Genomic DNA, 10,940 nt, shown 5'->3' with positions numbered 1-10,940 from the left:
AATATCTCTGCTGATGATTCTGATGTGCAACCAGGTTTGAAAACCATTGAAAATCCAATTCAAAGACTACACTCGTGCCAATATCTAGCCTTATTTTTCCCTCTTCTAAACTTTTGATAGACTTTATGTATTATTTAAATCCTACATGAAATAATGGTACACACAAAGAAAGGAGAGATCAAATGGTTATAATTCAGATGTGTCTCTGTATCCACATGTTTCTTCATTTCCCACATTGTTTTACAAATGATATGAAGCAGCTTTCAGAATGCTTTTAGAAAAAAAATAAACATTGAGGGAATTGGAACGGAAAAAATATAAGGGCAGAAAAAAAATAACAACGGAAAATCATGACGGTAATGTTTGCAAACTGGGATGCTGTGTGCCCTGTCAAAGGCTTAAGGTAGTGCATAGATTTATTTAAGTCTACGTTTCCTAGAAGCCAAAGCAAAGATGGAAACAAAGGTGCTATACGGTTTCCATAAAATAAAGGCAGTTCATTTTTCTAGACGCTTATGGATCCTTAAAAAGAGGAAAACTTCTAGCTGTGACAGACAACATCTCCAACTGAGTCACTGTTATAAACAATAATGTATTTCTTCCCACTATTTCTTCAAGTTTCTATCAGTGTAGTCTGCTGGCATGATGACAAAACACAATTTTGCAAAAGCAACTCTACAAGGAGCCTAAACTGTGCAATTATTCAGAAAGCAAATTTTAGAGAATGAATGTCCTTCAGACAGTCTTCCATAAATATTATTTCTTGTGACTGTGTTTTTGATAATGATGCGTAAAAGTTTAAGATTGTCTTCAAACGTGAGAGCCTGGTGTGTCAATAGTCTCTACTGCTAAATAAGGACAGACTCATTGGCTTGACTATCGTCTGTGCAGAGGGATAGTTCTGGTCTTTTCACTAAAGATGAACATCCAAATTAAGACACATGCTTGAGATGCTAAAAGCCCATATCTAGAGTTCATTGGGGAAAGAAGGTTCCTTTAGACTGGGCCAAATTTGTCCTCAGAAAACAGTTCTTCATCAGCTTTAATATTGGAACAAATAGTTCTTACTTTACTGTATAACAGAAAACTCCCTAGACTTGAGCTATGCATTAAATTTTCCTTAAATATATTTCAATAAATACTCGATTGTGCTTACTGTCCTCACTGGTTTTCCAAATGGAAGTCTAGAAGGGATGGTCACCTTCCTCTTCCCTATGATACCTAGTCATGTTGTAGATGTCTTTTTTAGTGAGTACATTTAATATAAGAGATTAAACCAAACGTACAGAACTGGGGTGCAGAGAAGAGACGAGGAGGAGAGCAAGTCTCCTGAAGAACTGAGTTTCTGCCTCTTACCATTCACTGGTTGCACAGCCTTGAATAAATCCCTTCCTCACGTGCAGAGTTCCTTTTACTCTAGTTCACCGTGTTGTTTATCGTTGGTGCTAAGATTAAATGGAAGAATGTCACTGAACACTTTTTTGTAATGGGTAAGATGCCTGCTGACAGCGGGTATTTGTTTTCCCTGGGATTCCTTAAGAAGAACACTAGCCCAGAGGTTGAAGGGGAAATCATGATCTCTTGTGACTCAGTGGAAAGCAGCCGTGGACAGGTTCACCCACGCACACAGGGCCCTGACCTCCTCTCTTCCCCTCACCTTTGCACATGAGTGCCACGGCGGCTCTACTTTCGTGGCCCTCACCTAGCTCCGTTCTAGACGTAAAGTCCAAAATATATCACGTCAGCACCCTAACTCCAAAACATTCTTTTCATTGCTTTTCTTTTCATTTGCTGTATCTGGCAAATTTAGTTTATTTGTGTGCTTCATTATGCACTTAAGACTTGCTGCAGTGCTTACAAGCAACAGCCTTCACATCTGTCATCCCAATTCACTCCCACAAATAGACTGGAAGCCCCAGGGAGGCAGGAATCATGACCATCCGGATTGCGCTGCACCCCCAAACCCTTGCAAAATATGTGACACGCAGTAGGCATAAAATAAAGAGCTGTGGCAGAGTTTCTTATCATTTGTTCATATAAGACTAGTACTATCATTCCCCTTTTTCAGGTGAAAAAATTGAGGCTCCAAGAGGTGGTATAATTTGCCCCATGTAAGGACGCTAAATCGTGGCAGAGTTGAGATTTGAACCCAGTTCTCTAGAGCTCTCATGACCCTACTATGGATAAAGTGCCCTACATATGAGGCAGACACTCTCCAAGAACATCAGTGCCCTGATGCAGCTCAGGGTTTCATGTGCCACACATCGAGACTTATTTGTGGTGCACTAATCTAATTGGATTTCTATGTGTGAGCAGTGAAATGAGCTCTGTCCTTGGTTTGGCCTATACAATACACAGTCTTTTTAATTTTTTTTTAACTTTATATCGCCTACTATATTTTTGCACACAGTAGCTGAAATGTTCACAAATTTGGTTTTTAGATTCCTTGGGACTAAAAGAATCTAACACTATTGGCTCTAAGAATCATAGAGTCTATAAGCTACCCTAAAAAACACACCTGGGTTTTTAAGAGAAGCATGTTTTTTTTTTTTTTTCCCATACCAAAACTCGTGAGTCTTTTCTCTTCTTCATGAGATTTAAATAAAGAGATGTCCTCCAGGGCATCTTTTGCCAGCACTGATTTTGGGGGAAACAATCGCTGGAGTCAGTACCAGCATAGTTCAAAGGCCTCAGCAAACATCTATCTGACCCAGACCCTTGCATTTTAGAGGTCTGGCCTGCTTTAGAGGTACGTTTCTCCCAGTATATACTCAAATCCTATCTCCTTTGTGTGGAAAAATAAGATTTCATGCACAATCAAGTTTATCTACCTCAAATCAATAAAAGCATTAAAAGAGATATAAAAGAAATACAGTTAACCAATTTAAATATTATTGAAAGTCGTGTAGAACTACAGATATGCTGAATGTGAAATTTCCTAGTTGAAAGGTGTGTTGAAAGCGGTTCAGGCAACACTAGAATGCTTTCAAATGATGCGCAGCCACTTATGAAAACTATTCAGGTGCTTTCCCTAATCTAAAAGGGAGTGCTTTTTCATAGCATTAGTTTTATAATGAGCCTTTTCAGGCAAATTTCAAAGGGTGCATGGTTCACATACTTTAAACTAAATTCACTCATAATTTAGCATCCAACAAAAGCTAATGCTTAATTGTCTCTAAAGAGGCTATAGAAGGAAAACATTTTCCTTATTCACAAACATAGAGCTCAACAGTGGGGCTCCCTCCCACCACCACCCCTCCCTCATTTTCAGAGGAACGAGGGCTCTGTCAAGAGCTGGTCATGACAAGATGGGGCACACAGTTGCCAGGGTGACTCAGGAGGCTTTGAGACTCACTGGCTTTGCACAGTAATGCCTGCCACCCCTGGTCTGAACACCCTCAGGGATAGAGACTTCAACCTGGAAGATGGAAGGGATCAAGATTTGTAAGCTATGTTACCGGGATATCCAACCATTTACTCTTGGCTGATGCCTTGAGATAAGTCATTTAAGTGTGCTGAGCTCCACCCAACTTCCTCTAAGGCAAAAGGAAGAGGCTGTGCTTGACAGATGATCTCAATTATCACAGTGGTTAACAGCACAGACAGACAAGAAAGCCAGAGGCTTGGCTTCATCACCCTTGCCCTGCCACTGCCTATGTTGACTTTGGACATGTAAACAAAATCCTCCGTGCCTCAACTGCCTCCTCGGTAAAATAGGGATAATAGTCCTGCAGTCCTTCTGGGACTATAGTGAGTATTAAATGAGTTCATGTACATAAAACACCAGTTTGTGTAAGGAATTGCTATATATGTCTTAACTGCTATTAATCTTTGTGTTATTATTACATCCTTCCCAACTCACATTCTGAGTCTCCCGGAAAAGCAACAATCTGTTCTATCACTTTTACTCGTTTATTTTTCTTTCTTTATGACGTGTCTTTCAATTACTAGCACCCCTTGGTAAAGTCTTTGGATGTTCTATTTTTCCTTTCATACCAGAACTTTCGTAAAGTTTAAGGCACAAATGCCTCTTGAGGTGTGAGGGTGGGGGGGAGGGGATCCTTTGAAACAAGTGCATCAATGAAGATGGCAGCTCTCACGGAAGATGGCATGTGAAATTACACTGACTGAGAAAGCCCTTTTGGAAATGAAACTTTTGAACCATCCAATCCTGAGAAAACTGTAGAAATAAGCAAACCAGAAAAAAAAAAGTGTAAGACAGAAAAACATCTCGCTCACTTAAACCTTTTAAAATCTCGAGTAATTTTCATAATTGTGACACTTGGCACAATTTGCTAGTATCTTATATTGATTCCCAGGTTTTAAGACAATAATCATTACATTATTATCTGCAGCGTAAGCAGTGAAGCATAACCTCCTAAGTAGGATAAAATACAGAGCCAGGAGCGGGCCCAGCAAGTCACAACAAGTCAATATTTTTAATAAGGATTAATTTTTAAAAACTCTACAAGGTTGTATTAGAGGCAGTTCTGGCATGTCTATTGATTAACAGTTGGCACTGCATCTCATAAGGGCTCATTATGTAAAGCATCAATCTAAGTGTGATGTTTCCCCCCCTCTTAAATACTATTGATTTGTTTTGATCTGTTTTTTTTAAGCACAGTTTGGGAACTGAAAAGATTGAGAACTGGGTCCTGCAATCACATTGTCCATCACGTTGCGGGATACCCAACAGAAACGGCAAAGAGGACTGACGTCCTTTTTTTTTTTTTTAATCTGTAGCCGGCTTCTCCTGACTTGCCAGGCTGGCAGAGGAAATCTGCTGACCGACACTGTCAGCCAAGCCAAAGGGATCCAGATTTTGTAACGGGAATCATCAACTCCCAGGCGGAGTGTCGGCTCAAGCAGGCATTCTCTCAAAAGAGGACTGAGTGATTTTTCTCGCCTGAAATAATTCTATGTGCGTTTGTTCCCCACTATTTCCTTTAATATATTTATTTATATGCAAATAAACAACAATGCCATTTGGAAACCACCTCCAGTGCCCTTCTGAAGGCTGCGGCACTAGATTCTGCAGTAAGACAGCACGGCCACAGGTGCCTGCAACTCATGAATATGCAGCTCTGACATTTGAAACTCTTCAGCAGATTTCGCAATCCCTTTCTTCACTGACACCAATTCACTCCCAATCACAAGGGTTTTCAAATAAACAACATGGGTTGGAAGCTGCAGCAAATACTTCCTGAAGCAATCTCCATCCATGCTTCTTAAAAGACTGCAGACCGATACCCTTAAATAATACTTTAAATATATAAAACCCTCAAATTTTTAATTAAAAAAAAAGGAAAAACAAAAAACTGAGTTGATGCTAGGTGGCAGTGCTGTGTAATTAAAACTCTAAAGGATTCCACTAGAATTTGTGACTCAGGCCACCTACTTTTCTAAACATAATCCTAAGGTATAATTATGAGTAAAATACGTTAGGAACTCATGGTTCTTTCTTAGAAACTCATTAAGAAGTCATGACAAAGCTTTTACCACTTGAAGGTTGGTATTTTTCAAAAACAACATAAAATAGGATAAATCTAAGTGTATATATATACTATGGATTCTTTTTTAAATGACCAAACTAGGTAATACCAGCAATTTATCAGAAAATGCGGTAGTTAGATAAAACAAATTATAATTTTCTGTTATCTATGACATCATGCATATGCAATTTTAGGAATCTTCCTCCAGTAATCTTTTTTTTTTTAACTATTTATTTATTTATTTATTTATGGCTGCATTGGGTCTTTGTTGCTGTGCACGGGCTTTCTCTAGTTGTGGCAAGCGGGGGCTACTCTGTGTTGTGGCGCGCAGTCTTCTCATTGCGGTGGCTTCTCTTGTTGTGGAGCACGGGTTCTAGGCGTGCAGGCTCAGTAGCTGTGGCGCACGAGCTTAGTTGCTCCGCGGCATGTGGGATCTTCCCGGACCAAGGCTCGAACCTGTGTCCCCTGCACTGACTGGCGGATTCTTAACCACTGTGAAACCAGGGAAGTCCCCTCCAGTAATCTTTTAATGATGGGAAAAAAAAATCTAGAAAACCTGCTCTCTAGATGCCATACTGTAGCATTACCAGGAATCATTCATTCATTCATCTGTCCCAAGTATCTATGAAGAACTACTACATGGGCTAAGGATAACATTAGGTATGATGAAAGAGACAAAATGCCATAACTCATGGTCCTCATCCTCAAGGATACTGCACTCTAGAAGGGGAAAACGAAATAGCAGATAGACAAGGCAGAATGTAAGTTCCAGGTCTGTAGGAGGGCACAGAGAAGCCTGGATAAAATGGCTTCATGGGACAGGGCAAGGCTTCAGTGGAGATGGAACGACTTGGGAGACTTGCCTCTGTTCCTGTTTCTTCCTAGTAAGATCCTTTCCCCATAAGTGATTTGCAGGTGAAAAAAAATCTCCCCACTTACTTTTTATCTAAACTGAATCCCCTCCCACAGAGTGAGTAAACAGAACACTGGACTGGCTGCAGCTCTGAGTGGGGACTTTAGACTCTCACCACCTGAGTTTTTTATTCTGGCTCTACCCTTAGGTGCATGTGTGACAATGAGCAAGTTGCTTAACCTCCCTCTTAGTCCTTTCATCAAGCAGAGTAAAACGGAATCTCTCTTATGACTGTTGTGAGGCTTAATGGGTACAAGCTTTCTTTCTGAGGTAATAAGAAGTGTCCTAAAATTAGCTTATGGTCATGGTTGCACCACTCTACAGATATACTCTGTAGATATCATTGGGTTGTACACTTTACACTGGTCAGCTTTATGATATATACATTTTTTATGTATATCGATACCATAGAATACTACTAAGTAACAAAAAGGAAAAAAATAATATATAAAAAAAATTAATACAGTTGACCCTTGAACAACATGGGTTTGAACTGTGTGGTTCCACTTGTACGTGGATTTTTTTTCAATATTAAATACTGCAGGACTAGACAATCTGTGATAGGTTGAATCCATGGATCCAGAGGAACTACAGATAGGGAGGGCCAGTAAAAGTTACACCTGGATTTTCGACTTTGTGGAAGGTTAGCACTCTTAGCCCCCCACGTTTTTCCAGGATCAACTATACATATAAAATGGTTTGGCCCAGTGTATACATTCTAAAATTATAAGCTCATCTTTTGGCCCTTTGACCACAGGTTATATGATCTTGGGAAAGTCCCTTGGGACACTGGGAAAACTTCTTGAGGATTCAAGTTCTTTCTTTTCAATGTGAGGCATTGGACTACATTCCGCTATAATGGATTTCAGTTCCAAGATTATGCAAGATCCTACGAAATGATTTCTGAGTTTTCCCAAGCTCTTCTTGCAATAATTTCCCTTCCAGTAGGGTGCAGGCTCAGTATGGTTGCTGCCTGGGAGTTGTCTGCCATCTTCAGTTGAACATACAAGCTCTTTTCAACCTAAAGAGCCAACCTTACTTCTATGTACTTTATGGAGTCTGAACTGCTTTTGAGTTGTGGAGAAAAGAGAGTATCATATTACAGAACAGCGGTTCTCAACTCTGGCTGCATATTAGGGTCACCAAAAGCACTTTTTGGGGCTTCCCTGGTGGCGCAGTGGTTGAGAGTCCGCTGCTGATGCAGGGGACACGGGTTCGTGCCCCGGTCTGGGAGGATCCCACATGCCACGGAGCGGCTGGGCCCGTGGCCGCTGAGCCTGCGCGTCCAGAGCCTGTGCTCTGCAACGGGAGAGGCCACAACAGTGAGAGGCCCGCGTACCGCCAAAAAAAAAAAAAAGCACAAGCACTTTTTGAAAATATACCAGTAGCCACACCCCACCCTAGACCAATTAATTCCGAATCCCTAGTGGCTCCTAAACATGACTATTTTTCAAAAGCTTCTCAAGTGATTTCCATGTACAGTGAGAGCTGTGGACCACTGCTAAATAAGTCCAGAGCAGGGTGAGATTGTGTTCACCTAGACTGATCTGGGAGGGGGAGGTATTACTTGAACTGGGTCTTGAAGAGATGGATGTGAAGATGTAATGAAGGAAACGGATTTCTAAGGAAGGCAGTGCCTCTCTCTGCTCCACTGTTTTCTAGAAGATGAAGTGTTCCTAGAGAGAGCTGTATAAATAATCTAAGAAAAAAGCATAAAGAAATATATTCCAGGCCAGAAGATTGGCAAGGGAAGGGACTTATAAAGCAATGAAGAAGAATAAAATGCACTACTATAGTTATAGCACAAGGCAAAATAGAGAAAGCCCCTTAGCTAAGATCTATGCCTGTATGATAAGGTAAATCTGTCTGCTGCTAAGTCAACTTCAGTGAATTCATCCTGTTCAATCAATAGGCCCCTTAGTCTTCCTCCTCTGCTCATGTGATACCATACCTAACGCTAAACTCCAATCCAACCCCAAGGTCCACTATTGCTAATCAAATCAAAATGTGAAGTCTACTTAATTGTAAGCCTCACATGCATTTTTCTTCTGCTCTTAGAGAAATAAAGATAGCTGGAGAATACTGGTTACATATCCAAATAGAATATGGTGACAATAATACCAATGTATAGACAAGGAACAAGGCAGGCCCATTACAAAACAGGAGGGTCTTATATTTTGTGCCTCTCAAATATAAGAAATGAGGGAGGGTTCTGATTTATAACTTTCACTAGCCCACAAAAGGGTTAATCTGCTTCTGGATAATTAAGGACTGACCATGTCATTTTCTCACACCCATAGGTCCCTTCAGGCAAGGGTATATTGCAACCAGCTAGCAACAGCTCAGAAATGCTGACTGTGAAATTTTCTGGAATTGGATTAAGCTGATTGATGTTCAGGTCGGTAGCTTGAAGTTGGTTATGGCGGGAGTGCCTGCACCATAAAAACTGGCAAATACTACAAACTGGGGCTCCCTCAATTCCAGCATCAGTTGTTAAACATTTATGAGCCCAGAACTGTTTCAGGGCCATTGCTTTGCCCAACTCTAAGACATGCCATTCACATAGACTACAACGTGAATAGCTCCCCCGGAGACCACCATGTCAATTTTACTCCTGAGATGATCAATATTATGATCCTGCATCCTTTCATTCTGATGTTTATTTGCTAGAATAGTAAGCCTGTTATTCCACTTCTATCTAAATAATCCTTGTTAAAAATGGCCTACAGGGGCTTCCCTGGTGGCGCAGTGGTTGAGTGTCTGCCTGCCGATGCAGGGGACACGGGTTCGTGTCCCGGTCCGGGAAGATCCCACATGCCGTGGAGCGGCTGGGCCCGTGAGCCATGGCCGCTGAGCCTGAGCGTCCGGAGCCTGTGCTCCGCAACGGGAGAGGCCACAACAGTGAGAGGCCTGTGTACCGCAAAAAAAAAAAAAAAAAAAAAAAAAAAAGGCCTACAGCGGCCAACTCGGCAAGAAATTGGTCACCAGCTTTGCAGTGGTTTTCAAACTCTAATCTACCAGTGGGTCATTTTTATGCAAATTGCAATTCTTGAAGACCCCACATAAGTCAAAACTCACACTATTCAAGGTAACTTTTTCCATATGATTATAGATATGCAATCAGTAGTGGTATTAGTAGTTTATTTCCACTTCCAATTTTCTCGATATTGTTGCTAATATTTTATAGAGGCCACCGTCCCAAATAAAGAATATAGGGTACATTGGTGGTTGTTAGATATTCTTCACAAAATAAGCATCACATATAACTTCCTTTTCAATGCTAAGGATCTTAAGAAATTTCCACGATAAGAGACAGCACTACCATTTAATAAATATCGAATGGCATAGTTTTAATTTACAAAATACATAGCAACAGTGAACATAACAATGACACAGCAATAATGATCAACATTATTTGTAAGTAAAAAAACCATGTGGTTCAATGATACAAAAAAAGCATTTGAAATTACCAACTAAACTAGCATCACTGATGGTAAAGCATGTAATTCATCTGCTCTGTCTGCTTTAAAATTGGAAAGCCCAACCATAATTTTTTGTAATTGAAGGGAATCACATTATTTCAAATATTGCATATAATATGTATTTCATTATATTATATTTAAACTGTACTATTTTAACTTCACATAAAATGTGACATACTAGTCACCAGAATAACCTGGGGTACTTGCTAAAAATGAAGATTCCTGGTTTCTACTCCAACGTACATATGGGATAGAGTGCATTTTTGATAAGCCACCAGATAACGATCAGAAAATTCTGGTGTGAGTGGTATAGGTGGTCCAAAGAAATACTGATCTAACACTGCTACCTTTTGAAAATCCAAGCTGAAAAATCCTTAAATGAAAGACCTTCAGCTTACATAAAATGAAGCTGGTTTCTTTTATACAGGTCTTCAAGTTTAACTCTGTATAAAGCAAATATACTTGAAATGTACTTCATCATCAGGGGAATGGTTCCATAAGCCCTAGTAGATCCAGGAGCCAGAGGCCAGAGACCACTTTGCACCTTATCTGTCTTAAAAAGCTCTACAGGGAAAGTGTTGTATCTGAAAGATTCATGCCACACCTCATCTTAATCATGGACACAATAAGCCCCATCTCTTCAAAGTCATTTAGCTGTGAATTTTCAAGACTACATCAAGTAGATTTTCTATGGGCCCATCTGTGCAGCTCATTTGTTTTCTGTGACTGTTTTGCTGAGCACAATGAAAACCTTGACTACTAATGAACGGGGACCCAGAGAACGGCAGGGCAGCTGCTGCTGCTCTTGGGGAGAGGAGAATCCTTTTTACCTGCCGCTGCTGCTGCAGGTTTGTTCTCTGTGGAAGCTTTTCAAGGAACGTCTCTTACTGGAGCTGCGTCTCTTCTCTCTCACCTACTCCACTTGAAGAATAATTTCGAACACGTTCTTCCTGGTTATAAAGCCCCAAAGCTAAAAGCTATCTTCTCTACTCTGTTCAAATCAACAGAACTTGCAGTACCAAGGAGACATAACTGTCTTAAACGATCAGAAAG

This window comes from Hyperoodon ampullatus, assembly GCF_949752795.1.
Source record: "Hyperoodon ampullatus genome assembly, chromosome: 4".
Lineage (NCBI taxonomy): Eukaryota > Metazoa > Chordata > Mammalia > Artiodactyla > Ziphiidae > Hyperoodon > Hyperoodon ampullatus.
The sequence above is the reverse complement of the archived record's forward strand: the minus strand, read 5'-3'. Positions refer to the sequence as shown.